The sequence below is a fragment of the Neofelis nebulosa genome, chromosome 9 (assembly GCF_028018385.1).
Source record: "Neofelis nebulosa isolate mNeoNeb1 chromosome 9, mNeoNeb1.pri, whole genome shotgun sequence".
NCBI lineage: Eukaryota > Metazoa > Chordata > Mammalia > Carnivora > Felidae > Neofelis > Neofelis nebulosa.
In genome coordinates this window covers 37,969,050-37,992,192 of record NC_080790.1, presented here as the reverse complement: position 1 = coordinate 37,992,192, position 23,143 = coordinate 37,969,050, and the positions used below count along the sequence as shown (strand labels likewise).

The 23,143-nt window shown below is 43.3% G+C and overlaps 1 protein-coding gene and 1 non-coding gene across 3 annotated transcripts in view; both read right to left on the bottom strand.

Annotated features, from left to right (window-relative positions):
- The window catches only part of CHCHD5 (coiled-coil-helix-coiled-coil-helix domain containing 5), a 44,035-nt gene that overhangs the window by 16,094 nt on the left and 4,798 nt on the right, over positions 1-23,143 (bottom strand). For both annotated transcript variants that reach the window (XR_009248425.1, XR_009248424.1), the window contains exons 4-5: positions 18,116-18,274; positions 17,449-17,754 (exon numbers count right to left, since the gene is read on the bottom strand). The gene's annotated coding sequence lies outside the window, so the exon portion shown is untranslated. Of the gene's footprint in view, positions 1-17,448; positions 17,755-18,115; positions 18,275-23,143 lie in introns of those variants that run through there.
- Positions 19,305-19,377, bottom strand: TRNAK-CUU (transfer RNA lysine (anticodon CUU)). The gene has a single exon. It is a non-coding gene; the product is annotated as a tRNA-Lys (tRNA).

Genomic DNA, 23,143 nt, shown 5'->3' with positions numbered 1-23,143 from the left:
GTTGTGACAACACGTGTAAAATGTTGTCCATCAGGGAAGCTCATTAGAGGCTCAGGGTGTAAGATTTGTACTGGGAACTGGGAACGTAGGCACCTCTGTCTAGCACAGATCAAAATTCCAGACTCCCAGTAGGAGAGCAGATGTTCAACATAGACCATATGGTACAGTTTCGACACAGTAAGCCATTCTTGTCAGTCAGGGAATGATGGGAACACTTCTGAAATCCAAGGACCCACATGCCAGCCTCAGGCCATCCTTGTAAGCAGTCCTTTCTAAAGATAGCGGTCTTGAGCCACCCTGTTAATGCTTTTTTTTTCACAGACTGTCAACTTGGAATTTTACAATCAATAAAAGTACCCTTGAAGAATGAAAGCAAAATGAAGACATTCCAAGCCAACAAAGTAGAGGCTCTGCCTCCAACAGAGCTGCAGTACAGATGGAAAGCAATCCAGAAAAAAGATCGAAGGAAAGAATGAAGAACACTTGTGGTGCAAAACATAATAAAAATGTCTGCCAGGCTTAAAATAACAAGATGAACAACAAAATAAGGGGGAGAGGATGTGAGGCTAGTGTATTCAAATATCCTTGCATGATGTGAAGGATGGTAAAGCTATTCACTAATTTTGGACTTTAATAAGTTAATTGTGAATGTCAAAATACCTAAGGTAAGAATTATTAGACTAGAAATAGAAATCCCACACTTGTACAAAGGAAAAAAAAAAGGAATTCTATAACAGTATTTCACCAGTACAAAAGAAGCCAAAGATGAATAGAACTAGAAGAAAAGGCAAAATATAAAGCACAAAAGAAGATGACCAAAGTATTCCAAACGGGTCACTGATTATCATATAAATTATAATAGAATATACATAATATAAATAACTGAAAATTTTCACTTAAAAGATTTATAGTAAAGGAATGCAAAAGGATGTATTTAGACAAACTAAGGAAAAGAAAGCAGATGTGGCTATGTTATTATCAGACCAAATAGAATTTAAGGCAAAAAAGCATTACTAGAGATAAAGAGGATCACTCCATTATGATAAAAGGTTTAATTCACCAGAACATGAAATAAATACAAACTTCTGTGAACCTAACTGAATAGCATAAAATACCGTATATAAATAAAAAATGGGCAGAACTACAAGCAGGAATTCACAATGCTACTATCCATGGGATATTTTACACATCACTTTCTGTAATATTTTGATCAAGATGTTACTATATTGACTAAACTTGGCAGCCAAAGGCATTATCTTTGGGGCAAAAATGGAACAACAGTTGTGGAGCACACATTGTTTTGAATTTCACATCGAGCTTTTACGAAAAAAGATCCCACGTAACATTGTTCACCAAATCTCAAAGGATTGGTGTCACTCCTTGACCATAATTCAATTAAGTTAGAAAGTGTTAACCAAAAGAAAAGTAGAAAAACATCATATTTGCAAATTCATGAAATAACTTCTATTTTATTTATTTTTAAGTATGCTCCATGCTCAACGTGGGGCTCAAACTCACCACCCTGAGATCAACTCACAGACTCTACCCCCTAAGCCAGCCAGGCATCTCCTCATGAAGTAACTTCTCAATATTCATGTGTCAAAGAAGTGGAAATCACTTAGGATGCAGAAATGAAAAACAATGATAATGCTACCATATCACAAACACTGTCTAGATATTATAGCCCTAAATGCTCATGTTAGAGAAAAATAAAGGCTATAAGTGAAAGATCCATGTAAGTAACTTAAGTTACAAAAAGGACAAAATAAATGAATTTCTAGATGATGAACTGCTGCATTAAAGTTATTGGTATTTTTCTTAGTTGTATTAAATCTTGCAGACATGCTTTCCCAGTTTATACTCCTAGTAGCTCTGGTTGGAGCAAAATTTCTTACACTCTCACCAACTTTTAAAAGAAATAACTTGCTAAATTAAGTTCTAGAATAGGAGTACAAATGTATTTTCAAAATGTAAGTTAAATTGTATGGCTCATCGTGTGAAAATAAGGAGCAAATCATCTATATTCTCTGGGTCTAAGTATCTAAAATCTCAAGGGGGGTTTGTACCAGCTCAAATCTACTTTCAAGAAATATTATGAATAATTAAGTGATGTAAAACCTTTGAAATTAAATTAGAAAAATCAAAATGCTATGGAATGTAAGTTATCAAAATATTGATGAAGGAATGATAACAACTCAGGTTTGCACTCTCCTTCCAAAAGAAGTAAATGGGGGGGCGCCTGGGTGGCTCAGCCGGTTGAGCGCCGACTTCGGCTCAGGTTACGATCTCGTGGTCCGTGAGTTCGAGCCCCGCGTCGGGCCCCTGTGCTGACAGCTCGGAGCCCGGAGCCTGTTTCAGATTCTGTGTCTCCCTCTCTCTGACCCTCCCCTGTTCATGCTCTGTCTCTCTCTGTCTCAAAAATGAATAAAAAACGTTAAAAAAAAAATTAAAAAAAAAAAAAAAGAAGTAAATGGGGGCGCCTGGGTGGCTCAGTTGGTTAAAGTGTCCGACTCTTGATTTCAGCTCAGGTCATGATCTCACAGTTGGTGAGTTCGAACCCCATATCAGGCTCCATACTGACAGTGCAGAGCCTGCTTGGGATTCTCTCTCTCTCCCTCTATCTCTACCTCTCCGGCTCTCTCACTCTCTCTCTCTCAAAATATAAACTTAAAAACACATTAAAAAAAAAGAAGTAAATGGTATTCATGGTCATTAGACTACATTCTAGGCAGCACTTAAAACACTTGATGTAAGTGGTCTTGCCATATCCTCACAACAATCTGATAAGTATTTTTAGCTCCATCTTACTGATAAGCAAACAGGCTCAGAGAGCTTAAAAACCTTGCCTCTTCTCCTCCTCCCCTTGCCCTCCCCACCCCCCCCCAAAAAAAAAACTGGAAAAAAGTGAGGCCAAGAATCAGATTCTGGTCATTTTTAAAGCTGTGCTCATCCCACTAGCTGCCATATTGTGGATATTGCCTCATATCTGAACCTAATCTTTGGAAAGCCAAAGTGCCCCATCATCCAATGGAAAGGAAAGAGCTTATGGAGATCGGCAGATAGAGTTTTGGCTGAAGTCCATCTCACAGTGGGCCAGGTGAGACCTTGAACTAATCTTGTGGTTATTTCCCCAGTCACATCAGATATATTTCCCAGCTGGTGAAATCCCCACATTTCTTTCCTGACCCAAAGAATAAAGCCTATTGTGATGGGACAGGTCAAGTGAAAGATTCTAGAACTGCTCCTCCCCACCTCTACCTTAAATACTCAACCAAAAATCAATGCCCTATCCCTGGGGGAATCCCTATCTCTTGCTACCACCATCCAGAACCACCACCATCCAAAGCTCAAAAGATGCAGACCTGGTGATCCCCAACATATTTTCATTTAACTTATATGTTTGGCCTGCACAAAATTCAGATGATAGATTTTCACAAATTTAATCAGGTGGTGATGCCAATGCTCAATAGGCCCATGTACAAGTGAGAAGAGTGTACATGGAATAGTCCATGTATGAGATGGCTTGGCCATAGTGGGTAATGGAGTCCATGCCTGGGTTCAACAGAATGGCTTTCCCTCACAAAGGCTGGTATGCTATGACATTGATGAGTATCCAATCTGCCATCAGAGGAGGCCAACACTGAGCTATGGGAATTCAGAAATATGGTTTAGTCTAGCCAAGTTGACATACCACAGAAACATCACAGTGACCAAACTGCCTTACTAAGGTATTTAGACAAGGAGGAGACGAGAGAGGTAGAGTCTGAAATCTTTGTGAGTTGATTTCCGAGGAGAGTGTTTCAAAGCTCAACAATACCAGACGCCTGTGGATGATAGAGAGCATATAGATTCATTGAATACTTGGACTCTCAGTCCCTTGTTGGGTGGCTTTGCAGGCTTTGTTACAAAAGGTGCACCACTGTCAACCTGCAAATGATCCAGAAAGCCAAATACATGATAGTCTGGTTTCAAACACCACAATGGTATGCCTAGAGTCAGCTAATGAGACTGGACCAGCAACATCATAACCTAAAAAAGTGTAACAATGGTGAAGCACTGTTGGAAGCCAAAAAAACGAGAGTCAAAGGTCCAATGTAGGCAATCCATCAAGAATGGGTAGAGCCAATGCCCCTGTCCTGTGGATTCCTTCACTGTTAAATAAAGGGGCCAATTTTTGGCAGAAGTCACAAGTCTTGCATGTAGTGGAGGCTTCTGCATCAGAAGCAGGGTCCTCAACTTTGTGTCCAATGTAGGATGGTGGATGTAGTGCCATGTTCAGTATGACTGTGGGTTCAGGAGGCAATGTGGACCACACAGGTTGGACCAGCACCTTGACTCCAATCAGTCTCCTCAGAGAAAGGGTCCTTACTATGTGTCCAGTATGCTGAGTCATGAACTACAATTTGTTCTTAGTCTGCAGCCCAAAGAGTCAGTAGTTTTCTAAGTAACAGAACCGATGGCTAATCCAATGGGGACAGGCCAAGAGTCAGAAAAAACATGACTTAGAATATCATCTAAAGCAATGGTTCTTCCCTTGTGCATGTTGGGTAGGAATCTAAATTGGTGTTGCCACTGTGGAAAACAGTATGGAGGCTCCTCAATAATTAGAAATACTATGTGATCCAATAATTCCACTACTGGGTATTTATCCAAAGAAAACAAAAAAGACCCATTAGAAGAGATATAATATGCACCCTGTATTTACTGCAGTATTATTTACAGTAGCAAAGATATGGAAACAACCTAGGTGTCCACTGAGAGATGAATGAATAAATAAGATGTGGTATAGGGACACCTAGGGGGTTCAGTTGGTTGAGCATCCGACTCTTGATTTCGGCTCAGGTCATGATCTCACAGTCTGTGGGTTCGAGCCCCACATTGGGCTCTATGCTGACAGTGTGGAGCCAGCTTGGGATCCTCTCTGCCTCTCTCCTGCTCGCTTGCTCACTCTCTCTCTCAAAATAAATAAAATAAACATTAAAAAATTTTTAAAAAGATGTTATACACAATGAAATGTTACTCAACCATAAAAAAATAATGAGATCTTACTATTTGTGACAACACAGATGGATGTAGAGGGTATTGTGCTAAGTGAAATAAGTCAAACAAAGAAAGACAAATACCATATGATTTCACCTATATGTGGAATCTAAAAAAAAAAAAAAAAAAAAAAAACAAAGCAGAAACAAACTCATAAGTACAGAAAAAAAACTGATGGTTGCCAGAGCTGAGGGGGTGGGGGGATGGGCAAAATGGAGGAAGGGGAGTGGGAGGTACAGACTTCCAGTTATGGAATAAGTCAGGGGGATGAAAAGTACAGCATAGAAAATGTAGTCAATGGTATTGTAATAGCAATGCCTGGTGACACACGGGAGCTACACTTGTGGTGAGCACAGCACAATGTATAAAACTGTTGAATCACTACGTCATACACCTGAAACTAATGTAACACTGTGTGTCAACTATACTTCAATCAAGAAAATAGTAATACATTAATTTTAAAAATAAAGTGATGGTTCTTAACCAAGAGTGATTTTTTTCGTCCAGGAGACATATGACAACGTCTGGAGACATTTTTGATCTCCATGACTGAGGGTTGGGATGCCACTGGTTATCTAGTGGGTAGATGCCAGGATGGTGATAAACACATTACAGTGCCTGGGACCTCCCCATGCCCCTGCAGAGAATTATAGTGCCTAAAGTGTCCATTGTGATGAGGTTGAGAACCTTGGTGAAAGGCCCTTCAGTCCTTATTGCAGTTGGTCTTCCAGAGTTGTCACTGGGGCTGGATGGGTGTTCCCCATTCTAGCCTACCTTTGTATCTGTTTTAAATTCTCCATAATGAGGGCGCCTGGGCAGCTCAGTTGGTTAAGAGTCCAACTTCAGCTCAGGTCATGATCTCACCATTTGTGAGTTTGAGCCCTGCATCAGGCTCTGAGCCCTGCATCTGAGCTCTGAGCAGCCTGGAGCCTGCTTCAGATTCTGCATCTCCCTCTCTCTCCTCGCGTCCCCTACTCACATTCTGTCTCTCTCTCAAAAATAAATAAACATTAAAAAAAAATTTTAAATAAATTCTCTGTAATGAAAAGTGTAATTAAATGTAGAGGCCTAAGGAACCAGAATTCTGGGCAATCTCCATTCTTATTCAGACTTTCCAGAGATTCCCATGCTTTCTGAAATCTGAGAACATGACTATAATTATCAGGAACGCTAGGAGGATTGTTTTTGTTCTTTTCTGGGCCCAACAGAGACTCAACAGAGACTCTGTTATGAAATTTCCCACCAATTTTTGACAACACACTTACTTGCAAACATTTTACTTCTTCCAGATCCTCCTTCTAACACTTGAACTAAAATTTTCTGCTTGTGCTCTCTTCTAATTTATCACCTTCACAAGGGCCGGGAATTTTGTCTGTTTTGTTCACTGATACAGGTAATCCCAGCACTTAAAACACTACCTAACACTTTATAGATGCTCAATAAACGTCTGACTGACAGACTTAATGGATGAAGGAGGGAACGAGCTAGCTTTTTAAAATTTGTGAGTTTTTTTTTTTAATGTTCATTTATTTTTGAGAAAGAGAGACAGAGCATGAGCAGGGGAGGGACAGAGAGAGAGGGACTCACAGAATCCAAAGTAGGCTCCAGGCTCTGAGCTGTCAGCACAGAGCCTGATGCGGGGCTTGAACTCATGAACCGCGAAATCATGACCTGAGCCAAAGTCAGTCACTTAACCGACTGAGCCACCCAGGCACCCCAAAATTTGTGGGCTTTTTTTTTTTAATTTTTTTTTTTAACGTTTATTTATTTTTGAGACAGAGAGAGACAGAGCATGAACGGGGGAGGGTCAGAGAGAGGGAGACACAGAATCCGAAACAGGCTCCAGGCTCTGAGCTGTCAGCACAGAGCCTGATGCGGGGCTCGAACTCACGGACCGCGAGATCGTGACCTGAGCCGAAGTCGGCCGCTTAACCGACTGAGCCACCCAGGCGCCCCATGTGGGCTTTTTTAATAGCAATCTTTTTCGAGATAGTATTCACACACCATAAAATTCAACCTTTTAAAATTCAACCTATTAATTTGGTTTATAGTATATTCACAAAGTTGTACAATAATCCCAACTAATTCCAGAACATGTTTATCACCCCCAGTAAGAAACCCTGTACTTTTAACTAACTTGAATTTAAATAAAAACTTGAAGCATTTAAAACAATAAAAATAAAAAGGGAAAACGAAACAAACACACAAAAAGAAACCCTACACTCATGAGCATTCGCTCCCCGTTCCTCCCTCACCTTAGTTCCTGGCAACCGTGAATCTACTTTTCTGTCTCTGGATTTGCCTATTCTCCGGCCATTTCATATAAATGGAATCATACAGTATATAGTCCTTTGTGACCACCTCCTGTTACTTAACATGATGTGTTCAAGGTTCATCCATGTTGTAGCATGTAGCAGTATTTCACCCCTTGTTATTTAAATTTTGTTTTAACGTTTATTTATTTTTGAGACAGGGAGAGACAGAGCATGAACAGGGGAGGGTCAGAGACAGAGGGAGACACAGAATCTGAAACAGGCTCCAGGCTCTGAGCTGTCAGCACAGAGCCCGACGCGGGGCTCGAACTCACGGACCGCGAGATCGTGACCTGAGCCGAAGTCGAACGCCCAACCGACTGAGCCACCCAGGCGCCCCTCACCCCTTGTTATTTACGGCTGAATAATATTCCATCATACAGTGATAGCTCGTTCTGTTTGTCTATTCATCAGTTGATAAATACTTGGGTTTTTCCCACTGTTGCGCTATTATGAATAATGTTGCTATGAACACCCTTGCACAAACTTTTGTGTGAACATGTGTTTTAAACTCTTTCGGGTGGATGGGGCGCCTGGGTGGCGCAGTCGGTTAAGCGTCCGACTTCAGCCAGGTCACGATCTCGCGGTCCGTGAGTTCGAGCCCCGCCTCAGGCTCCGGGCCGATGGCTCGGAGCCTGGAGCCTGCTTCCGATTCTGTGTCTCCCTCTCTCTCTGCCCCTCCCCCGTTCATGCTCTGTCTCTCTCTGTCCCAAAAATAAATAAAAAACATTGAAAAAAAAAATTAAAAAAAAAAAATAAACTCTTTCGGGTGGAATATACCTAGGAGGGGGATTGCTGGGTCATATGGTAACTCCATGTTTAATTTTCTGAGGAAGTGCCAGGCTGTTTTCTGAAGCAGTGGCACCATTTTACATTCCCACCAGAAATGTATGATACTGTGACTACCATGGGTTCTTGCGTAACAATGTATTTATTTCACAAGAGTGAAAAGCACCCACTTAGCACCCAGTTTCTTGCTTCTTCTCAAATTCAGTAAAAATCCTGATTTTAACAAGTCAGGGATTTTGCTGAAATGAAGGCAAAAAATAATTTAACAAAATATTTAATAAATCTGAATTCTACTTGTCTTTATTTTATTATTCCTCCAACCATCATCAATCACCCAGACATGAGCAGTAAATGTTAAATGGAGTCACCTATGATATGCTGTCAACTTTTATCATCTATAGCCACAGCTTTATACATTGGGTTTTTTTTTTTTAATGTTTATTTATTTTAAAGAGAGAGAGGAAGTGCATGCACCTACATGTGACCTGAGGAGGAGCAGAGATAGAGGAAGACAGAGGATCCAAAGCTGGCTCTGTGCGAGAGCCCCATGAAGGGCTTGAACTCATGAACCATGAGATCATGACCTGAGCTGAAGTCGGATGCTTAAGTGACTGAGTCACCCAGGCACCCTATACATGTTTTTTGATTCTGTTAATGTAAATATGTGTTTATCATGGGAGGAGGATAAGACATATTTCATTTAGCATCTTGTCACTTTGACTTTGTAAATATTGGATGTATTGGTGCAGGGCCTCCGTTACACTCTTGCCTTGGTTGCGAATGTTGGGGGCCAGCTGGTAGCTGCCTAACTCTGCTTTGTGATCTAAGCAATTAATCTCTTTTTTTTTCCCCTTGCCAAATCTGGTAGGTACAAAATGCTGGATAAGACCTATGGTTTATTTTGTATTAAAAAAGAATTTTTTTTTAACATTTATTTATTTTTGAGAGACTGAGAGACAGAGCATGAGCAGGAGAGGGGCAGAGAAAGAGGGAGACACATAATCCGAGGCAGGCTCCAGCTCTGAGCTGTCAGCACAGAGCCTGATGCAGGGCTCAAACTCACGAACTGTGAGATCATGACCTGGGCTGATGTCAGACGCTTAATGGACTGAGTTACCCAGTGCCTCAGGATCTATGGTTTAAATGGGAAGTAAGAGAACAGCTCTCCCAAAGGAAGTTAATGAGACCAGGTCACTATCTGCTCAAGTTGAGGTGGACTTTCAGCCTCTCTTCAGGGCTGGGGACATTACCAAGACAATGAGTTTAAAGTGGTTTAAAAACAATAGGCAGACTTACTCTTCTGGAAATCTGACCCCTTTATGTGAAAATGCGGGTGGGGGGAAGGCCATGTTGCTCTGTGCAGCTATTACAAGCCTGTTTCAAGGTGATTCCACTTGGTGTTATTCTCCATGAACACAGATTATGAGATGTCTTCTCCATGAACTGAAATTTTCTTGGACTTCAATCAAATGTAGACAAGTAGAATGAAAGCATGGCCCAGCTGATGCTTCCACCTCTGGCATTTCTCCAAACCAAGGTGGCCTTGATGCCTAGGAAAGCCCCATGCACATGGCAGCCTGGGGAGCAGGGGCAGGAAAGGCATCTCCCCATGAGGAAGAACATCCACATAATTTTTTCCTGTGCACGATGTGAATCCATAAATTCATGAGAGACAAAAACCAACATCCTCTAATGAAAATTTCGGACTTAGAGGACGTTAATAAAATGCTGTCATAAAATTCCCAAATTCTCAAGGAACACTTAAAAGTTAAATTAAGATCTGTCACAGGTACATACATGCAATTGAATAGAGGACAGGCATCTGATCAGAAAAAGCGGAAATATAAAATTTTAATTTGGTGGGTAAAAAAACCGTGGTATTTCTGTCCTCCTATTATCATGCCTTCCCCCTTTCCTATCTTGTTGGGAAAGAAGGTTGAATTCTCCATTCAGTGCTATGGCAGTCAAGGGGTGGGGAGTGGGTAATCCCTTCACAACAAAAAGAAGAAAACCAACTCTCTTCTTCACACGCAATGGTTCAGGAAACTGTAGGGGTGAACTGCAAGGAATTAAAAGCCTGAAGGATGCAACCAGTGTGCAGAGCTCATAAACATGACATGATGTAAGCTACAGGATCTGCATCTGAGTAAATGGTTGCATATGCAGAAAATGGGAACCGTGTGAGGGATCACAGCAAGGGTGAAAGCATTGTCCCTCCCCAGACAAGACTAGCACAAGATTAACAGAGTCCTTGTTTCATCTTTAAAATGAGCAAAACGAGGGGTGCCTGGGTGGCTCAGTCGGTTGAGCGTCCGACTTCGACTCAGGTCATGATCCCACACTCATGGGTTTGAGTCCCGCGTTGGGCTCTGTGCTGGCAAGCTCAGAGCCTGGAGCCTGCTTCCAATTCTGTGTCTCCCTCTCTCTCTGCCCCTCCCCCACTCACTCTCTCCCTCTGTCTCTCTCTCTGTGTCTCTCAAAATAAACATAATAATAAAAATAAATAAATAAGTAAAATAAAATGAACAAAAGGGGAATTGTATATAGTCAAGGCTTAAGATACTGAGCAGCAACAATAATGCCACCAAATCTTTTTCCTTTTAATTTCTTTTTGAAAGACGAATGTGTGAGTGGTACTTGGCCAAGTAGAGTTGGAATATTTAAGAAAATGATGTTATCCAGAGTTTGTAAGGCTACTGGATTGAAATGATGTTGAGCCATTTAAGTTAAGGTGTTATCAGTTGGATTGTACTTTATATTGTGTCTTAGATTTTTTTTTCTTTCTCTTTTTCTTTTTTTTTTAGAAAAAGTAATTTTTCTGGACTGTAGCTAAAAACAAAGAGGATGATAGGGGCAACTGGGTGGCCTAGTCGGTTAAGCGTCTGACTCTTGGTTTCAGCTCAAGTCATGATCTCATGTTTCGTGAGTTTGAGCCCCGCATTGGGCTCCACACTGACAGTGCCGAGTCTGCTTAGGATTCTTTCCCTCTCCCTGTCCCCCTCGCTCTCTGCCCTTCTCCCCCTCGAAATGAATAAATAAACTGAAAAAAAATTAAAAAAAAAAAAAAGAGGATGATGATGGCCTGAACAACAGTCATCAAGAAGTTCTTCTCCAACGCTTCTTGTACTTTATGTGATCATTCATTTCCCCCCAACCTTTTATTTTGGAAAATTTCAAACCTACAAAGTGCTGCAAGGACAGTACAGCATACCCTTCACCTCGATTCATCAATTCTCAGCCTTTTTCCGTATTTGTTCTTTCTAGACAGATATAGCTGTAGATACCTGTTTATATGTAACATGTATATATACATGTACTTATGTATAAATATACATGTATATGAAGAATAGGTATAGGCACATATCTAAACTTAGATATAGGTATAGGCATATATAAACACACATTTTTTTCCTGAACTGCTTGAGAGTAAGTTATGAGACTTCAACCCTACACACTTCAACATGTATCTCCTAAGAAGGACATTCTTCTATGTTAACTCAATATCATTATTAAACCCGAGACACTTAACATTTCTTCAATACTTTTATCCAATGTCCAGTCCTTATTCAAATGTCCCCAGCTGTCCAAATAATGGCTTTGAGAGACTGCCCGCACAAGGGTAATATCTCTTCAGTCTCTTTTAATCAAGCACTGTTCCGTGGGTATTTTCTTTCATGATACTGATGTTTTTGAAGAGTCCAAAACAGTCACTTCACATGGTACCTCTCAACCCAGATCTGCCTGATGTTTCCTTTTTCTTTTTTTTTTTTTTTAATTTTTTTTTAACATTTATTTATTTTTGAGACAGAGAGAGACAGAGTATGAACGGGGGAGAGGCAGAGAGACAGGGAGACACAGAATCGGAAGCAGGCTCCAGGCTCTGAGCCATCAGCCCAGAGCCTGATGTGGGGCTCGAACTCACGGACCGCGAGATCGTGACCTGAGCTGAAGTCGGACACTCAACCGACTGAGCCACCCAGGCGCCCCGATGTTTCCTTTTTCAAGGGAGGTCACGAATGAGAGGTTTAGGTATTGCTATGAAAACACACAGAAGTGGAATCTGGGCCTGTGAAGAGGGCAGGGACAGGGAAGACTCTGAGGGGCTCTGGACTGACTGAGCTCAGGTCTGAATGATGAGTAGCAGTTAACTGAGCACACTGAGCCATCGAGAGCAAAAGCACCCCGGGCCCAGGGTCCACGACGCTGTAGCAAAAGAGAGCGTGGCGGCCGAGGGAAATTACAAGCTTGGGAAGACAGCTTGGGGCTGAGTGTTCCCGTCAAGAAATCTAAGAGGAAAAAAAAAAAAAAAAAAAAAAAGAAATCTAAGGAAAAGTCTATGCAGTCAAGTGAAAGCCCACGGCAGGGGCCTGGGCTAGTGATAACTATCTATGAGCCAGTGATTTAATATGCTCTATAATGAATGAGATCACTGCAGAGAGTAGAGAATAGAAGAGATGGGGTTTAGGCCTTGAAAAATACCACCACATGATGGCTGGGTGGGAGAAGGAGGAGGAACAGCCAGAGAAGGAGGAGGAGACCTGCAGAGTGTGTGTGAAGAAAGACAAAGGAAGAAGGGGTTCAAGAAAGTAGTAGTGCAGTTAAAGAAAAGATCATCTGACGCTTGTTAAAACAGTAAGGAAGACTTTATTCGGGCTATTGCAATAGGGATATGGCAACCGGGGAGCAAGATCTGGCTCAACTCTGAATCCAAGGCCAAGTGGGGATGTACAGCCAACAGAGTGTCGGTGGATGGAAAATTACTAAGAGGGGACATCAACGATTCTTGCCTTTACCAAGAATCAAAGGTAGGGCGTGAGGAATTTGAGTAGATGTCAAAGGTGAGGAGATTCTCACTAAACCGACTTCGTAGAATTCTTTGCTGAGACTGGGCTGGGAAGGCCAGACACAGGATGGGGCGGTCAAAGCTGAGATTTAGTCAAAGAGAGGCCCAGAGGAACCTGATTAAAATTGGATCAAGGAGAGAATCCTTGTCAGGGGTCAGTCGTCCAGAGCTGCAGGGATGAGGACGGAAAAAGTATAACCACATGGACGTCATTTGACTTCTGCAAGAGCTATGAAGTTTGAGGATACCTTTTATACAGTTCTATGTAAAAATACTTATTTTTAAAAGTAATTCCTTTTGTATATCCATATATGGAAATATGATGAAGCCATAAAAAGAACGAGAGAATTATTTATGTAGTGATATGGAATGGTTGCCAAGTTAAATCTTTAAGTGATAAAAGGAAGGTGCAGAAGAACATGTGTAGTAAGTTAGCATTTGTATAAAAAAGGGGGCAATAAAAATACACAGACATATATATGGGGGAGTGTGCCCCCATATAAATGCGTTTGCTGGCGTATGTGTAAGATGCTTTGCAAGGAGATACAAGCAACTGGTAGCACTAGGTGCCTGCAAAGACAGGAACTCAGTGACCCAAAGCATGAGCAAAGACTGTGCAATGCACAGCCTTTTGTACCTTTGGAATTTGGGGCCACATGCAAGTATTGCTTATTTTTAAAATTAGTGTATGAATATTCTGAGATATTATAATTTGCATTTCGCTAGACATATGTTCAAATGATAATATAAGGAGATCTATCTTCATTTCTAAGTTATTATATGTATCCCATTTTATAGACAAACCATTATTTGTCCAATGTTTCCAACTATTCATTATTAAAAACTATACTGCAAAGTCTTTCCTGTACATTCATGTTTGTACGCACGTTTCTGTCGCATAAATTCCGATAGATGGAGCAAGACAGTTCCACATTCCTTTCCAGAAAGGCTGCTCTAGGCCACACATTTCCTCCATCCATACCAGTGGATGCCCCTTGCTCCATGTGTTTCACACTGAGTATCCGCCCCGAATTGTGCAAGGTCTCTAGTGTGGCAGAGACGAGGCCGAGTGCTCACTCGCTTTTCCTCTGGAGCACACAGGCAGGCCACATTTCCCGGCATGCCTTGCGCTGAAGCAGGGCTGAGTTCTGGTTGATGGCAGTAGTGATATACAGCAGCACAGCTAGAGCTGGCCTCTAAAAACTCTCCCCGTGGTCCTCAAGCTCTCTCTCTTCCTTCATCTGCTCAATGGGTACAGAAGGTCACATGGAGGACTCTGAGCTCTAGAGCATTACTTGTCAAGCAGAGAAATAAACTTACCATATCCCATTGCTGCCTCCTCCCCCCTCCTAACTAGGATTTGACCCACACACCCAGGACCTGTCACCAAGTCCTTTGCTCAGGTGTCATCTTCTCGGGGCACCTGGGTGGCTCAGTCAGTTACGCATCCAACTTCAGCACAGGTCTTAATCTCAGGGTTCCTGAGTTCGAGCCCCGCATTGGGCTCTCTGCTGCCAGTGGAGAGCCTGCTTTGGAGCCTCTGTGCCCCGCACCCCCCCTTCCCCCGCCACCCTCTGCCTCTGCCCCTCCTCATCCCTCACAAAAATAAACATTTAAAAAACAAACAAACGTCATCTTCTCAAAGGGCATTCTCTACCACCCAACCTAGCACAACCTTCTGCCATCACTCCGCTTATCTGACCACCTTTGAGGGATCTGATTGTCTTCTAATACTTCTATTTCCTCTGAACCTTCTTCCCCAGACAATGCTGCAACCTTGATCAACCTGGCTAGCACCATTTAGGGTAGGAGGTGAGACATAGCTGCAGGTGACCACTAGGCCCCTGACCTCAGCCCGCCACTCACCACTATTCTGGGGACCCTGTACCTCACGACAACTACAGCCACACTTCCCAGGATATAATCCAAACAGAGGATGGTGACCACCTTCTTCATTCATTCTAAAACACTTATTGAGCACCTACTATGTAGTAGACACTATTCTAAATGCATTCAATATACCAGGGAACAAATGAGACAAAAATTCTTGCCCCATTCTGGTGGACGAGACAGACAATAAACAGTGAGCCCAATAAATAAGTGCCTTATATGAAAAGAGGCGATGGGGTGAAGAAGTTCAGGGTAAGAGGTAGGTGTCTATGCTAAGTCGGATGGAAAGAAGGTGACATCTGAGAAAAGACCTAGAGGTGACAGTCACATGTTTATCTGGGAAAAGTTTTCCAGTGAAACAATTATGCAAAGTCCCTGAGGCAGGGCCAAGTCTGCAGTGTTCAAAGAGCAGGAAGAATTCCATGTGGCCGGGAACCTGGAAGGAAATGAGGTCAGAAGTAATGATGAGGAGGGTGCCCGGATCACACAGGTTTTAGAGGTGAGTGTAAGGACTTTGGCTTTTGCTCTGAGTAACATGATGTGCCTTGGCAGTTTTAGAGAAGTGACATCTATTCTGACTTACATATTTTAAAGCAATTTTTTTAACGTTTATTTATTTTTGAGAGAGAGAGTGTGCATGCGTGCATGGGGGAGCAGAGAGAGGGGGGACAGAGGATCTGAAGTTCTGTGCTGAAAGTACAGAGCCCGACGTGGGGCTCAGACTCACAAACCTTGAGATAATGACCTGAGCCGAAGTCAGAAGGTCAACTGACTGAGCCACCCAGGCGCCCCTATTCTGACTTACATATTCAAAGGGATCCCTCTGGTCATCGTACTAAGAACCTGCCCAGGGGTGGGAGCTGAGTAGAAATTGGGAGAGCAGGGAGGAGGCTGCTGCAGAAACCCAGGGAGAGTGACAGTGGCTGGTGCTGGATTTGATAACAGGAAGTGTGGCTCTGTTTGAAGATGGGGCCAACAGGATCTCCTACTGCACTGGCTGCTAAGAAAACAGGAATCAAGGAGCCTTCCAAGCCGGCCTGAAGAGCTGGAAGAATGGAACCACCTGAATTAGGGAAGGCTGAAGGTGGAGTGGTTCTAGGAGCAGCATCGGGGGCTCAGGTCTGAACTTGGTAAGGCTGAGAAGTTTCAAGACATCAAAACAGAGACACTGGGTAGGCAGTTGATTGCAAGCGTGGAGTTTGGGAGAAAAGTCTGAGTGGAGACTGAACTTCAGAAGTTGACTACTTTCCATAGTTGCTGTTGCTGTCCCCACCCCCACCCCACCCCTGGTCTATATTTTGTGACTCAAAATAATGAATCATGCATGGCCACATCACTCTGAATGATAGGACTTATGTGTGCAGCTGAGGAGCACTGTAGTTGTGTGTTAATAGTCTTTTTTTTTTTTAATGTGTATTTATCTTTCAGAGAGAGAGAGCGTGTGCACATGTGGAGAGGAGGGGCAGAGAGAGAGCAGGAGAGAAAGAATCAATCTCAAGAAGGCTTCGCACTGTCAATGCAGAGCCAGACGCCAGGCCCAATCCCACAAACCTTGAGATCATGACCTGAGCTGAAATCAAGAGTCAGACGCCCAAGCAATGGAGCCCCCGGGGGGCGCCAACAGTTTGTCTTCGACTGTGGGTTAACTGTTGTGCTCTCTAGAGAGACCACACTAGTCTAACTTTTAGCACTTTGAGTAGCATGACTGTGTTTTCTAGGAGTTCAGACAATGAAAATGAGAATGATTACGTAACAACACCAGCATGACATAGACGTCACTGAAACACAGATCCGGTGATTGAGGCAGATGAATGACAAATGGGAGGACGCGTATAACTGGGTTAGGAAAGCAACTGCACAGAAAGGAATGTGAGCTCGCGCACGGTGCGCAGACACGAAAGCACCCACGGAGACTGAATCTCACAAGTTCAGGATAAGACAGGCGAGTACTTCTAAATCTATCAAAAATGAGGGCTTTTCGGTCTCCCCCAAAGACACCAGTGCTCAGTGGAAACTAGCCGCCACTGAACTGGGGTGGGCACACCACACAAACAAGCAGGCATTATCATACAGTATCCTTCCCTTAAGGATTCAGATATTGCACATTTCCAGATTCAGATAGTGCAGCTCAAATGTCCTGTGGGCTAACAAAAGGGGGAAATTCTGGAAACAGATGTGTTGGCCCCCGAGGGTGCAAAACCGATTCTGTCAGGTCTTCCTGTAGTTAGTTATTCATGCTATAGTTAGTCTTCCTATAGTTAGTCCACTGCAGCGTGGCAGCAACAACAAATGTGCCCCCTAGCTCTCAGGTACTTCGATTCGAAAAATGGAGTTTCAATCAACTTTCTTAACTCCTATGACTACTGCAATGCAATCACAGAAGACGTAGAAGATTGCTGATCCTTTATCCAAAGACAAACTAGACTTTTCTTATTTCTTTGCATATTTGGCGGGCATGCAACCCATCCCATTCAGTCTCTGTTTCTTAGCAAGGAAAATGAAAAGACCTTACTTGTTAGACATCCTGGACATCTTCTGTACAACATTGCTAAAACAGAGATGTAATTTACTTACCTGTGACATTGAGGTGTTCATAATGTGCATTTTGGTCATTTCCATTTCCTCAAAATTCACAGACGCATTTAATGAGATTTTTTTTACTTGATCACTTTTACTTCATTACGTAAAATTTGCTTTGACGCGCAGCTCAGCAAGCCCACATCACACTAATTCCTGGTGTCAGTCCGATGTGATGACATCAAGCTCAGTATCCTCTTGACAAAAGCACTGATCATGGAATAATTAGGATTTTCGGTTTCACCACCACATAGAAGAAAAGAAGGGTGTCCTCAAGACTGCAGGCAGTTTAGAGAATTCTTACTGTAAAGGGAAAGAGAAAAAGCAAACTTACCGTATTGTCAGAAGAAAAAAATATGTCGTTATGTTTTCTTCAACGTAGATAATTTGCTTTTTAATCAGTACTATTGGGTTTACATTCTCTTTTTTAAGTCTTTCATTTAAAGGGGTGCCTCGGTGGCTTAGTCAGTTAAGTGTCTTGATTTTGGCTCAGGTCATATCTCATGATTCATGGGAGTGAGCCCCAAACTCAACTCATATTGAACCCTCTGTCAGTACAGGGCCCGCTTGGGATTCTCTCTCTCTCCCTCCCCCACTCATGCTCATGTGTACTCTCTCTCTCTCAAAATAAATGAACATTCATTGATGTATCTTAAGAACATACACGTTTGCCTGGGCCTGGTTCCATGGGACTTGTGCTCTGCTGGGTACAGATGCTTGGGGTTGTTCTGGTCTTCATTTTCTGGTCTGCATATCCCCCTTTTCCTCACCAGCACCGTGCACTGCTCCTCCACAGTCCTGGTGTTATTCTCAGTGGCTTCTCCTGGAAAGTATGAGATTTGCCTTGGACTAGACTATCTGCCCACACTCTGCAGCAAGAGCAGCTCCATCAACCGTCCAGGCATCTGCCCTTGGGAGCCTCAGGAGGGCAGATCCCTTTGTTACACAATCTTGTCCATGTCCTTGGCATTTTTAAAAAATTTTTTTTATTCTTGAGAGAGAGAGAGAGAGAGAGAGTATGAGAGAGAGAGAGTATGAGTGGGGGAGGAGCAGAGCAAGAGAGGGACACAGAATCTGAGGCAGGCTCCAGGCTCCAAGCTGTCAGCGCAAATCTCGATGCGGGGCTCAAACTCACAAGCCATGAGATCATGACCCGAGCTGAAGTCGGCCACACAACCGACTGAGCCACCCAGGTGCCCCACATCCTTGACGCTTTTGCCGCTTCTTAATACTTTTCAAAGTGACACTCTTTCCTTCTGTCCAGCTGACCTGACATACCATGCATCCCATAATGTCTGGCCCATCAGAGAAGAAAGAAGGGATTCAAATTATTTGGGTCTGACCTTGTTTCACATCACCACCTCACTGGCAAATATTTATTGGGTTAAAAAAGAAAGACTACTGTGACACTCGTCAGCTCTCTGTGTCATCAGGGGCTTCCAGATAGGCTCAACAGCTTTCAAACCTTAATTCCAAGCACGTTAATATTATAAAACACAGTCAACCAAAATTGAGAAATTCCACTAGGACAGCGCTTCTCATCCTTGCCTGCACACTGAAATAGATTTTCAAATCAGTATATACATTTTTTTAAAGTAGGCTCCGTGCCCAACATGGGGCTTGAATCCATAACCCAGAGATCAAGAGTTGCATGCTCTACTGATTGAGCCAGCCAGGTGCCCCTTGGTATATATTTTTTAATACCAAAGTCTGGGTCTCACCCTAAGACATTCTGATTTAATTGCTGTAGGGTGTGGGCTCAGACTTTTTAAAAGCAGCATACTTTATGGTAGAAGCCAGCTGGCTTTTTTTTTTTCTTTCTTTTTTTCTTTTTTTTTTTTTTTAAAGCTTTATGCCCAACATGGGGTTTGAACCCATGACCTTGAGATCAAGAGTCACATGCTTTACCAACTGAGCCAGCCAGGTGCCCTGCCAACTTGCTTTCTTTCAGGGTTATAAACTTCCTTAGAGAATCTGGTTCTATTTATGCATATTCTGACTGAAAGCTTTTCACAGCATAAATAAGGTGCTTGCTTGCCCACTGAAGGGAAGTACTGACTGAAATACTTATTTCTTATTCTGATGACTTTATCAACAAAGTCAGTATATTCAAAGGCAAGCACAGATCCTCAGTTCAACCACCAAGGTGAAATGGAGATTGCTGGACATCTGCTTTCTGCTTAACAAACCCTACCTCCTCACCTCTGCACTCCCTTGACTGCCATTTTCTGCCTCCTCAGAATCCTGAGGGTCATCGGCTCACTCAACCACTTCAGCATCTGCGCACGTCCCCATACACCACCACCTGTCCCTCCCCACACTGTTCTCAATACTCCCTCAGCCTTCATGCCCACCACTTCTAGGTGGCCTACTTGGTTGAAGGTAGTCATTCTTTGTGAACTGAGTCAAGCATTTTGAAAGCATTCCTGTTATTGCAATACCTCCACCAATGGCAGTTGTGACAGGATGCAGTGATGGGTGGCAGCAGCAGCGACAGGCAGCAAAGGAAGTTGAGATGATGGTGGCTGCTGTTAAGGCAGCCGTGACAGGCTGGGGCAATGGCGGCTGTGGCAATGGGTGGTGGCCATTGTAATGAATGGCCACAGGGTGGCTACCACTGAAGTGAACTGCACTGAGGCAGCTGCTCTTTGCTAGAGAGCTTTCTCTCCACCGAAGTCCACTCTGCCTCTGTATCTGACAAACAGGAAGCAGCAGGGAATTTGAAACTCCAGTCCCCTAAGTGACCCTGAACTAAATGACTGATGGGGGTTAGTGTATAAATACCCCCCACCTCTTGAGTGGGAAGGTATGTTCTCCACTGTTTCCCAGAGTTCCCCAGAGAATTAAGCTGTTGCCCAGTGATAATCTGCTTGATAAGGCAGCCTTGATGTACTGCTTTCCCTTCCTGTTTCACTTCCCTCAGCCTTACCAGGGCTTTCTGGGGTCATCTCCCAATGCCTTGCCTCAAAGTCTATTTCTGGGGGAACCCAACCTAAGATAGTGCATCATGAACCAAGGATTATGATCCAAGCACAGATGGCACATTAACAAAAGCTGACCCTATGCCAAGCCATAAAGTCTCAACATATTTCAAAAGATTGAAACCATATAAAATGTGTTCCCAGCCCAATTGCAATTAGGCAAGATAACTAGAAAAATCCCCATATGCTTAGGAATTTAGAAATACAGTTTTAAATGTCTAAATAAGCTGGGATCAATGAAAAATGCAAAACAGAAAGGCTTGCTTTGTGGGAAATTTAAATACATACATTAGAAAAGAAGAAAGATGAGGTGCCTGGGTGGCTCAGTTGGTTAAGCATCTAACTTCGGCTTAGGTCATGATCTCACCGCTCGTGATTTCGAGCCCCGCATTGGGCTCTGTGCTGACAGCTCAGAGCCTGGAGCCTGCTTCAGATTCTGTCTTTCTCTCTCTGTCCCTCCCCCGCTTGTACTCTCTCTCAAAAATAAACATTAAAGAAAAAAAAGGCTAAAATTCAGTGAGCTAAGCTTCCATTTCAAAAAGGTAGAAAACAGGGGTGCCTGGATGGCTCAGTCAGATAAGTGACTGACTCCTGTTTTCAGCTCAGGTCATAATGTCACCATTCATAAGCCCCACATTGGGCTCAGTGCTGAAAGTGCAGAGCCTGCTTGGGATTCTCTCTCTCTCTACCCCTCCCTCATTTGCTGTGTGTGTGTGTGTGTGTGTGTGTGTGTGTGTGTGTGCATGCGTGTGTTCGTGCGCACACACGTACTCTCCCTCTCAGAAAGATAAAAAAGGTAATTATAAAGAAGATAATTAAATTAAAAACAAATACACAACACAAAGAACATCGACAAAGCCAAAAGTAAATTCTGTGTAGATTAAAATTGGTAAACTAATCAAGACTGAATAAGTAGAAAACAAAGAGGGTACAAATAACCAATGTCAGAAATGAGAAAGCAGCTTTCACTGCAGATTCTATAGACATTAAAAAGATTATATGAGGTTATTATGAACAACTTTATGGCAGTTTGAAATTTTAGATCATGTGAAAAATTCCTAAACGCAATTCACCACAGGAATAGAAACTATTAAAGTTCCCATGGTAGTTTAAATGTGGGCAAAATTCCTTGCAGCCAAATGCCATCAAGAGGTGGAGTCTCCTACCCCTTTAACCTGGGTTGACCTTGTGACTTGCATTGACCAACAGAAAGTGGTAAAAACGGACTTTGACGGTTCCATTTTTGCTCTCTTGGACCGTTGATACCACCAGATAAGGAAGCTGGTCTAGCCTATTGGGAGAGAGGCCACTTTGAGAGGTTCTACATAGCCTCGACCTGTTTTGTCTGTTCTTATCACAGTTCCTTTAGCTACACGGAGCAGAACCCCACTCAAGCTTACCCAGGCAAAGTGGTGTTGGCTGAATACAAAGAATCTGAGGACTCAATCCACAGCCCAAGAAAACTGGAGCTGCGAACAGAAAGCCAGCAGAACCCAAGCAGCCCTTTTAGGGACCACAGAAGCTAATCACAGTCCTCCCTCTACCTGGGTTTTTCCTGCTTTGGGCTTCCTGGCATCTGTTAGCTCTTGCAACCCCGATGGCAGGACTTCTACCTCAGCTCCCAAGCCAAGTGACAACTTTGTCTTAACGATCAAATCCTGAGGAGACACTCTAGCTCGTTTTTCCAAGCCAGAGCACAAGACTTAGGCTTCAAATAGTCAGTCCAGTCATCACTGGTCAGTCACTTCTAATTTCCGGAAGTCTGGAGTCACCCACAGGGGGAAGCGACATGTCTGAATGAATCTGGCTGCAGGTCCTGGGCACACCAACTGGGCACCTGGGGTTCTTTCTCCTACATACGCGTCTGTCTGCCTTCTGTCCTTTAGGACATGCCCCTGCTGGGGAGCGTGTAATCAAATAGCTGGGCCCACAGAACACGGACTCCTGAGGAGAAATGCTCAGGAGCTGCAGCAGCCATTGCTGGTCCCTGCCCACAACCACTCAGCATTCTTCTGGGCCCTGAATGCTTACTTGATTCTCCACTACTCTCCGCTCAGGGCTCTTTTGATGGCAGGGCACATGACAACACATGGGGCAGGCAGAGGTGCTAGATGGTCAACACCCATGGCAACAGCCCCAGTGACAGATGGGGAGTTGATGATCTATAGCCCAACTTCCTTGCCCCTTGGATTGAGCCCACTGACCACGGTGGTGACTGGCCTGATAATGCACCTTTTATTGGCTGCCTTCCTGTCTCACCTCCCCATTCCCTTCCAAATGCTTCTGGAATCACACATTCCAAATATACTATCTGCTCTCCGGTTCTCAGGGTTGGACTCTGGAAGAACACAAACGAAGGCAGAAGTCCAGGGCAGCAGACTCTAAGCCACATTCCACAATGCAGCCGTTTTCAATAAGAAAGCCAGTATTTTTAGCCCCATCGCCTAGTGTGCATGTCTATCACACAACTGGCTCAAAACTCAGAAGGAAAAGAAGTGTGATATTTATTGCCCTCCAAGCCTCAGGTAAACACTCAATAAAGACTTGGTAAATGCTAAAGTGGAAGGGAGAGAAAGCCTTTTCCCATGTCTGTGCAGGAGACAGGAAGTGGCCGTTGGCAGAGTTAACAAGGGAAGAGGAGTCAGCTTAACCCTGGTGAACACGTCCTTCTTTGGCACAGTAAGTGAAGCTGGGGAACAGAGGAGCAGGGT